Below are 20,393 nucleotides of genomic sequence, written 5' to 3'. Positions count from 1 at the left end.
AAGAACTGGAGAGAGATTTGAGAGAGGGGTGTTCATGATGGAGGCCTGCACTAGGATAATGGCTTTGTGAGCAGAGAAGAGGACATAGAGACATTATGTAGCAGTAGATCCTATGAGATGGGGCTATCGATAAGGACCTCTGAGGAGTTCACAGGAATAAGAAAGTTTAGAAGAAGGTTAGGTTTGCAGGGGAAGATAATGTTTCTTTTGGACATATTGAATATAATTAAGATGCCTACATGAAGCCAATTTGGAAATGTCCAGTGGTCCATTGGTGATGCACGAGTGGTCCTGAGGAGAAAGACCAGGGCTGGATACATGGATCTGTGAGTCATTTGCATAGATATTGTACCCAAGGGGGCCAATGAGGTCACCAAATGAAAGTGCAAGGAGAAAAGGGGGCCCAGGAAAAGTGTTCTTTGTGGCACCTGCACAATTACGTGTGAGATATGGGAGAAATCCAGCAAAGACTGAGATTGAGTATTAAGAAAGATAAGAACCCAGAGAAAACAATGTCAAAAAATGTCATAAACAAACAAACAAAAAACAAAAAGAGGAGAGAACCCTGGAGGAGATGGTAGTCAAAAGTGCCCAAAGCTGAGAAGAACTTGTGAAGGATGAAGATTAAGTTACTAGCTGGGACAATTATGAGATCACCGATCACTTTGGAGAGAGCAACCGCAGCAGTGAGGTTGGAGACCTGGTTACAAAGGTTTGTGAAGAGATTCAGAAGAGAGAAAGCAGATGCAAGGTTGCCAGTCTTTTTTAGGAATTTGGCTGGAAGGAGAGAGCCTAGGACCAAAGCTTGAGGAAATGGCACAGCCTAAACTGTTGTTCTCAAAGAGGACCATGAAGTCAGGAAGGTGATGCCATGACTTGCAAGTGAATTGAATTTAAGTGAGGGAGGGCTGTGCAAAGTCACCAGCCTCACTCTCTCTTCCAGAGCCATCTAGGTCCAATGGCAGGGTATAGATCGGAATGACTGGAAATGGCCCCCCATTTTCTTTTAAAGAGAGGTTGGTGAAAGAGAAAGTAGTGGATAGCATTGGGCTTGGAGTCAGATAGACCTGAGTTCAAATTCTGCCTCAGATACTTAATAACTTTGTGACCGTGGACAAGTCACTTAATCCCTTTTAGCCTCAGTTTTCTTATCTGTAAAATGTATTCTACCTCCGGAGTTGTGAGGAGGCTGGAGCATTGATGTTAAAAACTGGCCCTTGTACGAGGGAGAAGCTTTCCCAAAGGCAGTTTCTCAAATCCAATCCATGTTACTTTCTTCTTCCTGTTCAATTCTGGACACAATTCACTGTCCATCTGCTGCATTTGTCCCATATGTGGTGCTGATGGATGAGCCTGGTGGTTGCGTATCCTAGCCTGGACAAAAGGCATTCTTTTCATCTTGGGTTTTTCCTGTATCAATTGTTAGGCCAGACTCTTTTGAATGATTTCAGATCTCATTTAGGAAGCTCTGAAATGTTCCAGGGCATGATGCAATAAACACAATGTCATCAACAGATGGGGAGATCTGGAAGTCATAAAGCCTCAGTTTGGTTACTTGTTAATTATTGTTTTGTACATCAGGTTAAGTCAGGATATGCTTGAATATTGACAGCATTTCTTTTTAAAAAGCAGCTCTGATAATTACTGTCTTAGAACCAAAATATACATCAAGGACCCCTTTGAGAAGGCCTTCTGAACCCAACTCTTGGGCCATAATCCACTAGGATACCTTCCTAGGACTCCCATATTCTTATAAACTCAATGTGCATTCTTGAGCCCAGCCACAACGACCACTTCCAATATCCTCATAATAACAAAAACATTCCTCATTATCAGAGCTGACTACAAGTGGAATGTACTGCCTTGGGAGGTAGAGAGTTCCCTGTCACAGGAGGTCTTCAAGCAGAAGCTGGAGGACCACTTGGTAGGAAGCAGTCAAGACAATTTCTGTTCAGGTTCCAGTAGGGTTGGACAAGGCACCCTTTAATGTTCCTTCCAGCTCTTAGGATTCTATGATTTATTATATTCCTATTTTCAGAATACTGTACTAGGCCCTGGGGGAGAGATAAAATCTAGACAAGACACAGTCCCTGACCTCAGGGAGCTTTCAACACAGATAACTTGGAATACAAAATGATATGTGAGAAGTGCTTTAGGGTCACAAAGTATATGAGATGTAGGAGGAAAGGTTATTTTTCTTTTTAGGCACAGGATATAATAATAACAATAATGGCTAGTATTTAAACAGCATTTCAAGATTTGTAAAGTGCTTTGCAAATATTCTCACTTTGTCCTCACAATAACCCTCTGAGATTAATGCTACCATCATCCCCATTTTATAGATGGGAAGACAGAGGTTAAGTAACTTACCCAGGGTTGCACAGCTAATAAGTGTTTGAGGCAGGATTTGAATTCAGATCATCCTGACTCTAGGTCTATTGCTCTACTTAGAATAGTACTTAGGGAAGGTTTTGAGAGGATACCATATTGGAATTGGGTAGATGTAGAGTTGGAAGGGACCTTGGATTTCATTTAATCCAACCCCTTCATTTTACAGAAGAGGAACGTGAAGCCCAGACTATTACATGACTTGTACAAGGTCCCATGGAGAGTGATTGGCAAAAGTAGTATTTGAACCTGGGTTCTCTGACTCCAAATCCAGGAGATGAAGAGGAGGAGAAGAGGGCATCCGAAGCCTAGGGAACAGGCTGAACAAAGGCACAAAGGTGTGTGCCAGAGCCATTTTGCCTGGAGGGTAGAGTTTGTGTGTGAAGGATAGTTTGAGATATGTGATGGTGGTTTCGGATGGTGGAGATTCTCCAACACCTGGTAGAGGCATGGGAGCTTTACTTAGCAGATACTAGGGAGCTACTGGGGGGCGGGCTGTGACATGGTCAGGTCCATGTCAAAGAATGATTGCTATGGAAGAGCTATGAAGGCGGATTGGAGGGGAATGAGAGAAGTAGAACATATTTGTTTGTCTTGTCTTCCCAACTAGGCTTTGAGCTTCTTGAGGGCAGGAACTATAGTATACTTACAGTGCCTATAGAGTATATGCTATATAAATTCTAGCTACTGCTGCTACTGCTATTACCACCACCACCACTACTATTACCATCATCACCATCACTGCTGCTACTCCTACTACCACCATCACCACTACTATTACTATCACCATGACCGACATCACTACTACTACTTCTACCACTACCACTACTACTGCTACTACTACTACTACTATTACTATCACCACCACCAGCAGTAGAACCATCAGTACTACTACTACCATCACCACCACTACTATTGCTATCACCATGACCAACATCACTACTGCTACTACTACTGCTACTATTACTACTATCACCACCACCAGCAGTAGCACCATCAGTACTACTACTATGACCACCACCACTTATTACTACAACTATTACTACCAGCTAAGTATCCCCCATAGTGCCTAGCGCACAGTGTGTGTACATATAGTGCGCATACCTTATATACATAGTGTATGTGTGTGTATAGCATATATAAATAGATATATAGTGTATGTATATAGCGTATATATATTCTTCATTATATTGAGGTGAGGTAGAGTAGAAAGAATGCTGGGCTTAAAGAGTCAACAGAAACCTGGTTCTGAATCCTCCCTCCATCACTTACCAGCTGTGTGACGTTAAGCAAGTCAGGCTGCTGGTAGCTCAGACAGAGCTCTGGGCCTGGAGTTGGGGAGATGTGAGTACAAAGTCCTACCTCGGACACTTACTAGCTATGTGACCCTGGACTAGTCCCTTAACCTCTGTCTGCCTCAGTTTCCTTAACTATAAAATGGGGATCTTAATAGCACCTACCTCCCACAATTGTTTTGAGGATCAAATGAGATAATATTTGTAAAGCACTTAGCACTGGTGCTTCATAAATGTTAACTACGATGACGATGATTATGTAAAATGGGGATAATAACAGTACCTACCTCCTAGGGTTGTCATGAGGATCAAAGGGGATGATATTTGTCAAGTGCCTGGCAAACCTTAAAAAAGTTATATACACGTGAGCTATTGTTATTGTTACCCTCTCTGACCCTCGGTTTCCTCATTTGTAAAATAGGGATGATAATAGCACCTACTTCTCATGGTTGTTGTGAAGATCAAATGGAATATGTAAAGCGCTGTGCCAACTTTAAAGTTTTCTATAAATGTTAGCAACCTTTATTACTAGTAGGTGCTCAAAAATATTAGCTGTTAATTGATGAAGATGATGATGATGATGATGGTGGATGATGATGATGATGATCATTTTTGGTGCATAAAATGGAGATAAAAGATATGGATCCATGATTCAAACATCTGAGCTTGAATTCAGAGGTTTCAGGGGTGAATCTTGCAGATCTGATCCTCTAAGACCTGTTTTCCTTTTGATATCCACACCTAGGCCTCCATACAAATCTCAGGTTAATGTGAGGAAAGAGTGAGCCCTCTGTGAAGAAAATGAACATTCCTTCCCAGAATCCGTCTTCCACCAATCTACATATAGCTTGACATTACAAGATGGATGTGCAATTGGAAATTGGATTGGAAAAGCAGAGGCCATCTGCTCAGGTTCCAAAGGCTCATTAGATCATTTTCTTTGAATAACCGTTCAACAGAGGCCAAGGAAGAATATGTACCTAGCCACCTTTTGATCTCTTACTTCAAAGAATTCTGGAAAGAATTTAATGAGAGGGCTCAGACTGTGAAAGAAAAATTAAAAAATGCACAAAGAGTAAATTCATTTAGTTTTCTTTTCATAAGATTTTCATATCATCATTCATTATAGGTGGAAGGTCTCTAAAACAAATTCTGTTTTTCTAGAGACTAGCTTTAGAAATGAGCCAACTTTGCATGTAAGAGATTTCCCAGCAGGTCTTCGGAATTTAGACTAGCCAAACAAACCTCAGGATTTCCCCAATATAGTTTAGAATGTCAAGGTCAATGGCCCTCAGTGGGGTGATGCTCAGGAAACCCAAGGCAGTTGTTTTCATTAGTTAAAAGGGAGAGGTCTCTGTCTTGTCCCTTGGGTGGTTTCCTGACAAGGGCCTGGGCTCAAACTACCATGGACTCCAAACAGTGAAAGGGGAAGGAAGGTCATTATCCTGAGCCTCACCACTGCTTGGGGACTTAATGGAGCCCACATGACCTAATTTGACTTTTAACTTGGCCCCTTTTCTATCTACCCATATCCTCTAAGGCAGTGGTGTCAAAGTCAAGTAAGAAACGTGGGCCACTAAACCATACCAAAAAAAAAAAATCCCTGTGGGCCATATATTGACTTAGAAAACCACATATTAATATTGTCTCTGTTGCTTTTATTTATTCATTAATCATTTTTCAATTACATTTTAATCTGGTTTGGACCACACTAGGGAACGTTGAGGGATGGACAGAGCCTGTTGGCAGAGTATTTGTTTGACATCTCTGTTGTAGGGTACCTGAGTGGGCTTCTACAAACAATATGATGTAAGATGCTATGACTTTATTTAGTATAAAATATAAAATATTTAGTATAAAAAGACTACACATTAAAATTTCATTTATCATCTCTATTTGGCTCCCAAATCTATATACCGAGCCCTGATCACTCTCCTGAATTCTAGTCTGCATCATCTAAACTTGGAGGTCCCATCAGAGTCTCAAAGTTTGCACACCGCAAATGAAACCCATTATTTCTCCCCCATTCACCCCAAGACCACCCATCTTCTACACTTTACTATTCTGCTAAGGGCACCATCATTCTTCCATTCATTCAAATGAACCAACTGTCACTTCAATATCATCGTTGGCTTATCCCTCTTCCTCTCCCCTGATGGTCAATCAGGGGCCAAATGCTGTCAGCTTGACCTCCACAACATCTCATGGACCTCCCCTTCTCTTTGCTCACAAGGCTACTGCCCTGGTAGAGGTTCTTGTCCTTTCTTGCCAGGACAATTGCGGTAGCTACAGTGTTTATTTTTCACTTAGCAGAGTCAAGAGGCCTTTCTGAGGTTTTCACCTGAGGTACCAGAATGAAAATGGATGTCAATCAGAAGGGTCACTGTGTATGTATGATAATACTAATCTATCTTTCTCCCCATCAGAATATTCGCATCTGATTCCACATGGAAGGATATAACCAAGAGGCTGATAGGATCCAACATGACTTCATGCATATACCCCATGTTACCTCTGGGTTCTAGGGCCCCACCTGTCAAATGATGGGATTGGATTAGAATAGGATGAGTTGTTGCCCTCTTCTGTGTCCTCAATCCCTTTGGCAGTTTGGTGAAGCCCATGGAACACGTTTCAGACTCATGTTTTTAAATAATTAAAGGAAATGCCATATTTAGGGGCAGCTATCTGGTGCAGTGGACAAAGAGCTGGGTGCAGGAAGACCTGAGTTCAGGTCCAGCCTTACAAATTTACTGGCTGTGTGACCCTGACCAAGTCACTGAAACTTCTGCCTGCCTCAGTTTTCCCATCTATAAAACGGGGATAATAGTAGCACCTACCTCCCAAGGTTGTCATGAAAACAAAACGTAAAGCATTTTGCAAACCTCAAAGCACTGTATAAATACTAGTTCTTATTATTACATTTAGAATTAGAGATTAATGAAAATAAAGACTTTTTTCTCATCCAAGTTCATGGACTCCCTGAATCTATCCAAGGGATCCATGGGATCTCTAAGTTTCTTTCTAATCCTAAATCCTAAGGGATGATGGAAAGAGACCCACAAATCAGAGGACCTGGATTCAAGTCCCACCCCTGGTGCTTACTACCCACATGACCTCGAGTAAGTCACTTAACCTGGCTCAACTGTAAAATGAGGGATTTGGATGAGATGGTCTATGGTCCTTCCCCGATCTACAGCAATGATACTGCACGAGGCAGCACACTCCTTCAAGCTTATGATATTTACGTGTTTTGTGCATATTTGCTCCACCCCACCCTTCCAAATCTATTTTGAAGGAAAAATTTGAGGGTTTTTTTTTTCCCTCCTCATAATTTTCCTCTCTGGTGTGGTGCCATTACCAGCAGTCGGCAAATGGTAGATTAGAGATGTCTCCTTTCTATTTCTCTGTGTTTTGCTGAGAACAGACCAGTGTTTTTTGGAGAGTCTTGGCTCTGTGTGAAGGGTGGCAGCCCACCATGGGTAATATTATACTAGGGCTCACAGCTGCTGGAACAGTTTCACCACTTAAATTCCCAGCCTTACCTCCTCCACTTGTCAGCAAAATATCTTTGGAGAAGAGAGGAAAAGTTATGTGAATAAATACGGTCTAATTGGAAACATCGTTGTTGAACCCGACTGCTGTTTGTATCAGTTGACAAAGGCTCCCAGAATCACATTTGAAACACTAGATACATTTTTAAAAAAATTCCAAAGAAGTTGTTTCTGAGTCATTGGGCTATAAAGATATTGCACATGATTCTCAGAATTCGAGGTATTCTGTTTTCCTGTAAGAGTCATTTCCATTCCATCTCATCATTGGAGAGCAGGCAAGGAATTCCATATAAAGGAGGATGTTAGGAATATTATGTCACTCCCTGGTCTAGAATTAAATTGGATAGTGGATCTCCATCTTTCAGATTTATTGATCTCCCCAGGGGGAAGGGAATAAGCATTTATGAAGCACCTACTATGTGCTAGGCACTGTGCTAAGTATTTTACAAATATTATCTCATTGGATTCTCACAACAACCCTGAGAAGTAGGTATTATTATTATCTCCATTTATAGTTGAGGAAACTGAGGCAACCAGAGGTTAAGTGACTTGCCGAGGGTCACACAGTAAGTAAATAAGGAACCAAATAAATACCACAAGCAAATCAGTAGTTTAGAACTCTCTCATGGTAGGAGGGGGATGCGGGGTTAGAATGCATTCTCCCCTTAAGACCAGAGTCAATGTTTATTGGTTGAGGGAGAGATTATTAAATTGGCCAAACAATATCCATGGACTCAGAGAGTGCCCCACTAACTCCTTTTTTTTTTTTTTTTAGGCAATTGGGGTTAAGTGACTTGCCCAGGGTCACACAGCTAGGAAGTATCAAGTGTTTGGTCTGAGGCTGGATTTGAACTCAGGTCCTCCTGACTTCAGGGCCGGTGCTCTATCCACTGCGCCACCTAGCTGCCCCTCCACTAACTCCTTTCAAGTTGCATTGGTACCCTATACAAGGAAAATACTGTTGAAGTCCAGTCTTAAAACAATGAATGAATGAAAGTGATTTCTAATGAGGTAGCTTGGAGGCACAATGGATAGAGCACTGGCCCTAGAGTCAGGAGTATTTGAGTTCAAATCCAGCCACAGACACTTATTAACTGTGTGACTCTGGGCAAGTCATTTAATCCCGTTTGCCTCAATTTCCTTATCTGTAAAATGAGCTGGAGAAGGAAATGGTGAACCACTCCCGTATCTTTGCCAAGAAAATCCCAAGTGGGGTCATGAAGAATCACACACGACTGAACAGCATTCTTTGATTCAGTGACCTTGATCTCCTTGCTACACCTCCCTCAAGACAATCCACCTCTCAATTCTGGCCCTTCCCACTGGCTGCCCCCCCCATGCCAGGAATTCTCTCCTTCCCCATCCTGGCTTCCCCAGCTTCCTTCAAGTTCCAGCTAAAATCCCATCTTCCACAAGAAGGCTTTCCCCAACTCCTTGTCATGCTTCTGCCTTCCCTTTGAGATTAACCTCGATTTATCCTGCAGATAGCTTGCTTGTATATAGCTCTTTGCATATTGTCTCCTCCATCAAATTGTGAGCTCCTTGAGATCAGACACTGTCTTTTGCTTTTTTGGGGGGGGGTATTCTGAGTGCTTAGCACAGTGCCTGGAACGTGGTAGGCACTTAATAGATGCTTATTGACTATCTTTCATGTATTTCACACACACACATATTTAGTATATAAGTATAGAAATATGTTTCAATTCAAATAACAATTAATTGAGGGTTATTTGCTGTTCTGGGTTGTCTGACCTTTCTTCTCCCCAGCATGTAGAGCATACAAACACATGAACATTCACAGAGAAACTAGCTTTGATGGCAAATGTTTAATATCAGGCCTGGGCTTACGTGGTACCCCGTCTCTCACTCCTGTGCAGTGGTTAAGAGAGATGTGATTAAGGAGTGAAGAGGTCTGCTCAGCTTCCAGATTTAAATGATTGTGCAAAATCATTGCGATATCCCACATGCAAAAAATCTTGCCATGTGAATGTAAGTCAAAGGAACCTGAGATGTGTAGCCTGGGGAGGAGAAGGCTTAGGGGAAGCCTTGAGAGCTGTCTCCAAATATGTGAAGGGACTGAGGGGGTGGGGAGATGAAGCTTGTTCTGCATGGCCCCAGAGGACAACCCCAGGAGCAATGAGCAGAAGGTGAAGGGGACCAGATTCAGGCTTCATAGAAGGAAGGAGAGAGCGATTCAGGGTTCATAAAAGGAAGGATTTCCCAAGAGGCAGAGCGATCCCAAAGTAGAATCCCCTCTGCTGGTCATGAGTTCTCCCTCACTGGAAATCTTCAAATAAAAGCTAAAGGATCACTTGTCAGACTATGTTGTTTGTGTGTGTGTGTGTGTGTGTGTGTGTGTGTGTGTGTGTGTGTGTGTGTAGGGGGTGGGGAGTGGGACTCTTGTAGTTGGTTTGGGCTGTTCTCAATGGTCTCTTCAGTCTCTTCTAACCTTTAAGTTCTGTGTGATTTTGTAATAGATGTTACCCCAGATGGCAAATGTTATCGCTGATGGTGCAATGAGTAGAGTGCTAGGCCTGGAGTCAGAAAGGTTTGAATTTAAATCTCAACTCAGACACTTACTGTGTGACACTGAGCAAATCACTGAACCTCTTTGCCTCAGTTTCCCCAACTGTAAAACAGGGATAATAATTGCTCCTTCTTGCCAGAGTTGTGAGGATAAAAGGAAATAATATTTGTAAGGCACCTACTTAACCTTGCTTCCTTCCTTCCCTCTACCCCTCCGTCCTTCCTTCCTTCCTTCCTTCCTTCCTTCCTTCCTTCCTTCCTTCCTTCCTTCCTTCCTTCTTTCCTTCTCTTGCTCTCCTGACCTGAAAGTTCAGCAATTTTCACGTGAACATCTTCCTTTACCACTATCAAAAAACCCTGAAAGCCAGAGCTCTAACTCCCTTCTCCCCTTTCCCCCCACATAACAATAAATGTGCTTTTTCTATTAAAGGCCCAAGAGGGGCATTGATTTGCTCAAGGTCACAGAGGTAAGAAATCAGGAGAACCAGGATTCAAATCCAGGTCCCTTGAGTTCCACTCCAGTATTCTGTCTTGCTTTGCTGAGGTAACTTTTCACAGTGACCTTTCACACACTTCTAGGATTGGAAGTCTCTGTGGCAGGGGATTTTATCTTTCTCTTTTTAGTCACTTCTTGCCTTTGAAAGAAACTAAAAGACTGTGGGGACCTGGTAGCACACTGAGCTAAAGGGTTCTAAAGACTGTGGCCTGCTGAGAGCTTCCATCAATGCTAGATCAAGCCATTCCACTTGAGAACTTTTGGGAGGTGCCAAGCTCATGTCACTCCCTACCCCACCCCGCTCATGCTCAAGAACCTGCCTCCTTCACTCATCTTCATCTCTTCCATCCCTAGCCTTCTGCCTCCCCCACATCTCTGGCTGTTTATTTCTGATTTGGGTAGAACAACGTTTGTAGCCATTATACCTCTGGTTATGAACTGTAACATAGAATTCTCTAAAATGTAATTCAACACAAACTAGTCAGTGTCCTTTGGATGTTCAAGGCACAGCACTAGACACTGAGGGAATACTGAGCAAAATCCATTCTTATCCCTTCCCGTCATGGAGCTTACAGTCCAGTAGGGAAAATGTGCCTTATTTCTAATGATTTATGGCTTAGCCAGTGTGGGCCTTCCTTCAGTGACATGGATGACAATTCCTCGGTACTTTAGGAGATGGTCCTGTAAGCAGCACTGGCCCAAAAATCTATCTCCTGGATGCCAACCAACCTTCTGTTAGATGAGCACCACTGTACTTGGATAGGTGGGTCCCCAGAATGCATGTCATCTGACTTGTATTTGAAAGCTTTCCAGTTTGGTAGGAACTGCCAGAGATATCTTTCAAGAAGTCAGGGTTAAATCAACACCATGACAAGGCATCAGAGAAAGACCTGAGTGGTGGTAAGACAAGTACAGAATAATGGGGTTACAAGGAAGAATGCAGAGTATTTTAAGAGAGTTACAAAGCTCTGGGGTTCTGGGGATCATGGAAAACTTCATGAAAGAGATGGCATTGTTCTAGGGCTATATCCCAAAGAGATCATACAAATGGGAAAAGGACCCACATGTACAAAAATATTCATAGCAGCTTTTTTTGTGGTAGCAAAGAATTGGATATTGAGGGGATGCCCATCATGGCTGAACAAGTTGTGGTATATGAATGTAATGGAATACTGTTGTGCTATAAGAAATGATGAACAGGTTGACTTCAGAAAAACCTGGGAAGACTTGTGTGGTCTGATGCTGAGTAAAGTGAGCAGAATCAAGAGAACTTTGTACACAATAACAGCTATGTTATGCAATGACTAATATTGATAAACTTAACCCTTCTCAGCATTACAGGGATCTAAGACATCTCCAGAGACCTCGTGATGGAAAATGCTATCCACATCCAAAGAAAGAACTATAGAAGTTGAATTGCTATCTTTTTTTTCTCTTCTGTTGAGTTTTGTTTCATCTTTCTGATGGTTCCTCCTATTGGTTTTAATTTTTACTTACAACTTCACTAATGTGAAAATATGTTTAATAGGAATGTAAATGTATAGCCTATATCAGATTGTGTGCCATCTTGGGGAGGGTGGTGGGGAGGAAGGGGGAGAAAAATTTTAAACTCAAAAGCACATGGAAATGATTATTGATAAATCAAAATAAATTAATAAGATTTTTTTAAAAAAGAAAGAGATGGCATTGGAGTGGGGCCTTGAAGGACAGTTAGCATCTCAAAAGGCAGAAATGGAAGAAAGGAGCTCCAGGTACGGAGAGCAGTGCCAGCAGAGAGGGAAGAGCCAGAAAAGCACAGGATGGATCTGGGAAACAGCAAAGGGCACAGTAGATAGAGCACCAGCCCTGGAGTCAGAAGGGCCTGAGTTCAAATCCAGCCTCAGACACTTACTAGTTGTGTGACCCTGGGCAAGTCATTTCACCCTGTTTGTCTCAGGTTCCTCATTGGTAAAATGAGCTGGAGAAGGCAATCGCAAACTGCTCCAGTAGCATCGTCAAGAAAACCTCAAGAAGGGGGTCATGAAGTTTCAGATGTGGTTGAAATGACTCAGCAATAACAATAATAACAACAACAACACCTGCTCAGATTAAAGGATAGAATAAGAATGGCAGAGTAATGACTTTCTCATTTCCAAAAGTGGCCCACGCCATGTGGATCCCCTATGAAAGTATCCCATACGTAAGTAAATGCTGTTCAACAGTGAGATTCAGGGACCATCTTGGTACAAGGAAGAGAAACTTGGGTTGCTTATGTGATGTCTTTGTTGGAAAACTGATTACAGAATGCCTTTAATTTCTTAAGAATGTTTGGGAGGATTAGGATGGCTCCCGGAGTGTTTCGTTGGAGGAGGCATAGTACAGGTCAAAACAGGAACTTACAAGGCAGCACCTAAACCATGGTACATTATTTTAGAAATTCCTTGTAGGTGCAAAGGGTCCACAAATCCACTGAATTATGAAACGAATTCCACCACAACTAATCTTTGAGTAAATTAATTAAATATCCAATACTTTAGGTTTTATGGTCTATTAAAATCTGCCACTAGCTGCTATTTAATCAACTTAAGGTTTTTTTTTTTGTAATCTCTGTTCAGCCACCTTTAACAGAGATAAACCATGTGGATTTACTTTAACTTTGCATTTACCATTCCTAACGGACTCCTTTCCCAGCTGCCATCCTTTTCGTCTTCTACTACGGGATGATCTTGGTGCCATTCCTGGGGCAGAGGTGCCCTGGGTGGTGGGGCACACTTCGGGCATCACACTGTCAGAGTGCGTTATTACCTCCTATTTCAACACCTGTAAAGCCAGCACCTTAGGCGGATGAATCAGAGGTGCCACACGTCCTTCTATGCAGAGAGCTACTATGTATACACTGCAGTGTAAGAAAGGACTTCAAGGTTGTGGCAGAGAGCTGAGAATCACAGGAAAGAGGTGCCTGGGAAAAGGGAGCTGCTGAGACCTTGTGTTGGGGAAGAAACGAGTGGATTTGGAGACACAGCCGTAGACAGGACTGTAGAGGCCATCTTCTTATAGATAAAGAGATGACCCAAGAGGGAGGTTTAGTGACTTATTTAAGTTACTTAAGATAATACAGGTAGTGGCAGAAGGCAGGATTTGGACTGAGATCATCTGAATCAAGCCTTGTTATTTAAAGAGTAGGTCAGTTCATTACAAGGATGCTCAGGAGCTACCAGGAGGTACTTCTGAGATTTTGTGATCTGGTCTTTCTGGCTATGGTGACCCACTTGAGAAAGAAATCCAGTGGGAGGTCATTTATCTTTAGGAGGTTGAAATATTTAGGCTTCCACAGAATCACCTTCACCTTCACAATGAAGGAAACAAGTGTTAAACACCTACTATATGCCAAGCGCTTTACAATTATTATCACATTTGATCCTCACAGCAACCCTGGGACGCAGGTGCTATTCTGATCCCCGTTTTCCATTTGAGGAAAGTGAGGCAAACAGAAATGAAGTGACTTGTCCAGGGTCACACAGTAAGTGTCTGAATTTGAACTCAGGTCTTCCTGAATCCAGGGCCAGTGTTCTATCCACTGTGCCACCTAGCTGCCCCTGTCCTCCATTCTTGAAGAGAACCACAGGGTGACAATGACATGACTTGCAATTGACTTTGATTTGAGGGAGGGAGGGCTGTGCAAGGTCACCAGCCTCACTTTCTCCTCCAGAATCATCTGGGTCCAGTGGCCAGATGTCGATAAAAATGACTGGAGACGGCCCAGGATCCAGTGGGAGATCTTGGCCTTTTAAAGCTAAGGTCTTTTCAAATTCTCACTTTGAGTGAGACAACACCCATTCAGTGAATAGGCTTCTTTAAGGAGTGAGTCCAGGGATGGCCCCTTTAATAAAAAAAAAAATCAAACTGGGAGGGGAATACCCTCAGGGTTGGCAGGAAGACCTAAAAAATAACCATTAAGTGGTGCTTGGGCAGTACCCATTGTTGTCCAATATATAAGATGCATAGTGAATTAGATTTAAGGCTTGGTCTTTGAGAAAGAAATCTAGCCAGTAAACCTCCAGTTAACTAGGTAACTTTCTGCCATCAAAATTGACCTTCCTTTGGGCAGAGCAACCTCAGGGAAGAAGCACCACTCAGCTGTCTCCTGGACGTAGCTGGAAGGCAGAATTGGGTAGGATCTTTTACTGAAACTGGTCTTTTATTTCTTGGCTTCATTCAAAGACCCTGGTTTAATTGACACAATATGCTTGACATGACATTGATTAAGACTGGTGGGTCAAAAAAAGGAAAATCAACTTACATGATCATTATAATTACATATAAGTACAATGTAGTATATATATAAGTGTAATTATGAAGCTGGGCTTATATCCAAATACCACTAGCAGATTACAGGCTGCAATTCATTTAACCAGATTTCACCTCTATACAAATATTAGTGATGGGGCAAAAGTGGGAGAGAAGGAAGTAAGCAATGGGGAGATGTATTTTTCATTCATTTATTCAACAAGTAATTATGAAGGGCCTTCTATGTGCCAGGCACTATGCTGTGAATGGAGGATTCAAAGACAATAATAAATATATAATCTCCAAAGAACTGGCTTAATGAAATAGCTGTTCAACAAGTATTTGAATGTATTCTTAAAGTAGTAAGAACGTACAATGTGCTAGACACCCAGCCGCCACTCTCATTTTAAATACCTAAGGCATTATACTTAGACAAAGACACACATTTGTTAAGACTACTCTCTATAGGAGAGAGAGAAAGAGAGAGAGAGACAGAGACAGAGACAGAGAGAGAGAGAGAGAGAGAGAGAGAGAGAGAGAGAGACAGACAGACAGACAGACAGAGAGACAGAGAGACAGAGACAGAGAGAGAGAGATGCAGACAGAGACAGAAAAAGAGAGACAGAGACACAGAGACAGACACAGAGACAGAGAGAGACAGAGAGACACAGAGACAGAAAGAGAGAAAGAGACAAACAGACAGAGAGAGACACAGAGAGAAACACGCAGAGAGACAGAGGCAAAGAGAGACAGAGACAGAGAGAGACACACATACACACACAGAGGGAGGGAGGGAGGAGAGAGAGAGAGAGAGAGAGAGAGAGAGAGAGAGAGAGAGAGAGAGAGAGAGAGAGAGAGATGAATGGAATTGAATGTGAAATGTACAAAGCCAGGGACCAAGCTTGCTTTGTTATTTGCCCCCAAGCCCTTGCATTGTGAAAGATCATTCATCACTTCCATTACTAGTAGCTACTGGTTGGTTAGATAGCATGCTCTGTCAACTTGTATTTAATAGTCTGTCACGAAGCAGCCTGTGTGCTCTGACTGTCTTGAAAGTTTATTTCTAATTTCTTTGAATGCGTGCTTTTCCAGGCGGGCATACTGTGCAAGAGAGGAGGCACCAGATAGTGCCTGATTTTATTCAAAGTTTCCACTGTAGCTGGAGCCATCCTCCTGGATGCAATGTGGGTGCCAATGTGCTGAGTCTTATCCATATTCATCCCAAATAGTCTATGGTTTTTCGTCTTTATTATTGGTGATTTATGGTTTGCAGCAACAAAGGTCCCATAATCTCTGCCTACCTGTGTCCTATGCCCACTGGCTCAGGCATGGCCAAGAGAATAAAGACTCAGAATTTGGTGGCAAGGACACAGCTGTAACTGACCTGGCTCCACAGAGTCATCTCCATCCTCCAGCTCAGGGAAGGCCCGGCTCTACCACTTACCATCTGTGGAACGCTCAGCAAGTCACTGGACATTGTAGGGCTAGACCAGGGGATTCCTAAGGTCTCTGCCAGCTCTGACATTCTGCGATTATGTGAGCATGCTATACCTTAAAACCAGCAGCAGCTTCTAGGACAGCCCACTTGCATGAGATGTTTAGGGAGGGGAGGAGGCAGAACACAGACAACTTGGGAAAAACAGAAATCTAGGGAAAGCCTCCTAGGTATTTGGAATTGCTAGAGCTTCAGTGCTGTAGGAGCTAGGTGGTGTGATGGGTGAGTACTGGAAGTGGATTCAGGATAGACCTGAGCTCAAATCAAGTCTCATCCACTCACTAGTTGTGTGAGCCTGGGCAAGTCATTGAACCTCTGTTTGCTTCAGTTTCCCCATCTGCAAAATGGGGATAATAATAGCACCTACCTCCCAAGTTGTCATGAGGATCAAATATATATACAGTATTTTGCTAATATTAAAGCTGTATATAGGGGCAGCTAAGTGGCACAGTGGATAGAGCACTGGTCCTGGAGTCAGGAGGACCTGAGTTCAAATCTGACCTCAGACACATAACACTTGCTAGCTGTGTGACTCTGAGTCAATTAATCCCCCAAAACCACTTAACACTCCCCCCCAAAAGCTCTATATAAATTCTATTATTGTTGTTCAGTCCTTTCAGTTGTGTCAGACTCTTTGGGGTTTTCTTGGCAAAGATACTGGAGTAGTTTGCCATTTCCTTCTTTAGCTCATTTTATAGATGAGGAAACTGAGGCAAACGGTGAAATGACTTGCCCAGGGTCACATAGCTAGTAAGTTTCTGAGGCTAGATTTGAACCCAGGTCTTCTTGACTCTAGGCCCAGCTCTATCCACTAAGCCACCCAGCTGCTCCCTCCATTTATTATTATTATTATTCCTTATTATTAGAACTTGATCTCATGTTCCATTGACTTTCCCTTCCATTGACTGTCCAACATGACATAGAAGGGCCATGGGTTGGAAGCTCTAGTCCAGATGCCTGAACTAGCTGTGCTTTGGGAAACAGGCCAACAGCAGCCTCAGACAGGGGGAGAAAGCTGGTGCCCTCATCAGATTACTGGTAACAGCAGCTCCCTTCCTGCCCTGCAGATGAATTGCCTTCCCTTAAGGACCAAGGTAAAAGAGGCAGAATATTCTGGTTGTTGGCCCTCGGTAATCCTTTATGCTGATTGAGATCAAGGAGTCTTTCTCCCTAGACTGACTACTCTTTTAATTAAGCAGTTGGTCATTTTGTTCTTTCATCCTGTTTCTTGAATGGGTTCCATTACAGGGGCGTTCTTGGCCTTCTGTCATGGCCGTAGGCCAGATGTCACCAGCCCAGCCATGACAGGATATGTACGTCCAAGGACTGGAAGGTTCCTTAGAGACCATTTGTCAAAACTCTCCCTCTCCCTTTATTTGACAAATGAGGAAGCAGAGGTCCAGAGAAGGGAAATGACCTGCCCAATCCATGCCTACCCCCAACTCAGCTACCCTTGTCTCTATTCTACTATAATAATCACTCCATAATTAATAATTATTAATTAATATAATAAATTGCATGATATATTGTTATTATAATTATTAATAATGTTCTGGGGGGTGGTCTATCTAATATGCCAGAGACCTTTCTTGATTATTTTGACACTGTGAAGATACCAATGGGCTGTCCACCAACGAGGTGGCACAGCGGAGAGAATGCTGGAATTGAAGTCAGAATGACCTGCATTCAAATGCCTCTTCAGACACATGCTAGCTGTTTGACCCTGGATAAGTCACTGAACCTTATCTCAGTCTCAGTTTCCTAATACTAATGCTAGCATTTATATAGCACTATGTGCCAGGCACTGCTCTAAGTGCTTCACAAATATCATCTCATTTGATCCTCACAACAACCCTGGAAGGGAGATGCTATTATTATCCCCATTTTTCATTTGAGAAAACTGAGGCAAACAGAAGTTAAGTGACTTTCCCAAGGTCATATAGCTAGTAAGTTGGGGCAGCTAGGTGGCACAGTGGATAGAGCACTGGCCCTGAAGTCAGGAGGACCTGAGTTCAAATCTGGCCTCAGACCAAACACTTGACATTTACTAGCTGTGTGACCCTGGACAAGTCACTTAACCCCAATTGCCTAAAAAAAAAAAATTCACATATAGCTAGTAAGTTTCTGAAACAGGATTTGAACTCAGATTTTCCTGACTGTGGATCCACTGCTGTATCCACTGTACCACCTAGCCCAATCCTGAAAAATGGGGCTAATGATAAAATAGCACCTACCTTTGCAGGGTTGTTGTAAGGATCAAATGGAATAATATTTGTAAAGTACTTAGCACAGTACCTGGCACACAGTAGGTTCTACATAAATGTTGATTCCCTTCTTCCATCCTCCACCCCCATCTCCTAGAGTTGCTACGAAAAGCAAAGGAGATAACACTTGTAAAGTGTTTTATAAACCCTAAAGCCCTATTAAAAGAATGGCTGTTATTTTTTGCTTACGCATTTTCTCAGCTAGCACCCTTTATGCCCCCCTTTTCCTTTGTAATGCCTTGTTTGTAAGGCATTACACTGCAGCACATTCATGTGCACCACCTACATCTCCTTTGTTCTTTGGGAGAGTTTGTCCATCAGAGTATTAATCTTGGATAAGGACAACAAATGAACAGTGAGCCAGACTAGGACTGAACAGAAAGAGAAACACGACCAGATTGCCTTTGGGAAATTACAAAAAGTTCTTTTCATAATCCTAAGCTTTTCCCTGAAACAAAAGACCCGCATTTTCAATACCATGATTCTTCTCGTACTGTATGGCTGAATCATGGAATGAGTGCTATGGTCTCCAAAGAATTGAAATTGTTATTAAAGACAATAACCTGTAAAACAGGAATGCATCATGGGACATCTCAAGAAAATGGAAAGGGGCTGAAATTTAGTAGGGATGAATGTAAAGACTTGCAGTTGGATTTGAAATGTCAGCTATGATAGTATGAAATAAGTTTATGTGAAAAACAAAAGGGTTTTAGTGGATTGTACACTCAATTTGAGTCAACAATGTGATCTAGAAGCCAAAACCCACTGTGATCATAGGCTACATTCATTTATTCAGTAAATATTTATTAAGCACCACTTAGGTAGCTAGGGGGCACAATGGTAAAGTGCTGGCAGGAGTCAGGAAGACTCCTCTTCTTGAGCTTGAATGCAGTCTCAGACACTTACTAGCTGTGTGACCCTGGGCAAATTGCTTAACTCTTTTGCCTCAGTTTCCTCATCTGTAAAATCGGCTGGAGAAGGAAATGAATGACAAACCACTCCAGTATCTTTGCCAAGAAAACCCCAGATGGGGTCATGAAGAGTTGGACATGATTAAAATGACTGAATAATAATGATATTTGTTCAGTACCTACTGTGTGCAGCCTATTATGCTAGGTGCTGGATGAGATGTAAAGTTTAGGTAAGCCATGGTCCCTGCCCTCAAGGAGCTCACATTCTAATAGGGGATAAGATACAAACATATAAATATAATAGAATACAAACTATAATACACAATTTAAATAAACACGCTAGAGAGGTATAAACATAGGCTTTAAGTGTGGTCCTGAGTGGAAGATCACTCCCAATAGGAGGGATAAGGAAAGGCATTTGGGTTGAGTTTCAAAAGATGGAGAAGAATTCAGGTGGTGAAGAAATAAGCAAGTTGGGTTCTAGGCATAGGTGACATGATTACAGATATGCAAAGAACCTTATTTGCTAGGAATTTATAGCATGTGCAGTTGGATCATAAGGCCACAGTAGCATGGGAAGTAGGTATCAGATTATAGAAGAGTTTTGAATACTATGCCAAGAACTTTGAGATTTACTTGGTGAGTAATAAAGCACCAATTTTGGAGCAAGAGAAGTAACGTGGTTAGGTGTGTGAATAATGAAGATCAGTCTATCAGTGGTGGAAACGGATTGGAAGGGAGAGGCATTGGAGGTGGGAAGGCCAATTAGGAGGTTTTGATGATAACTCAGGAAGTACTAATGAGGGTCCCATTCTAGGGTGGTGGCATGGGGAGTAGAAGGAAGGGACTGGATAGACTTGAATCAGACCAAGGCATTACTTAAAGGCATGGTGTTTGTAACAAATGGGGTGATCATCCTGTTCTTCTCTGTTCTTCTCAGACCACACCCAGAATGTTGTGTTCAGTTCAGGGGACCACATGTCAGGAAGGATACTGTCCAACTACAGCACCTCCCAGATGACTGTCACCAGTATGGGATCCTGCAATATGAAGAAGGAACAGGAGATGTTTTGCCTGAAGAAATGGCTTGGGAAAGGAGAGGGGAAGATTGTTGTTGTCTGGCTGTTTCAGTCATGTCCGACTCTTTGTGACCCCAGTTGGGGTTCCCTTGGCAGAGATACTGGAGTGGTTTGCCAGTTCT

The sequence above is a fragment of the Phascolarctos cinereus genome, unplaced genomic scaffold (genome assembly GCF_003287225.1).
Source record: "Phascolarctos cinereus isolate Bilbo 61053 unplaced genomic scaffold, phaCin_HiC Scaffold_2;HRSCAF=192, whole genome shotgun sequence".
In the NCBI taxonomy this organism is placed as follows: domain Eukaryota; kingdom Metazoa; phylum Chordata; class Mammalia; order Diprotodontia; family Phascolarctidae; genus Phascolarctos; species Phascolarctos cinereus.
This window is presented reverse-complemented; position numbering follows the sequence as displayed.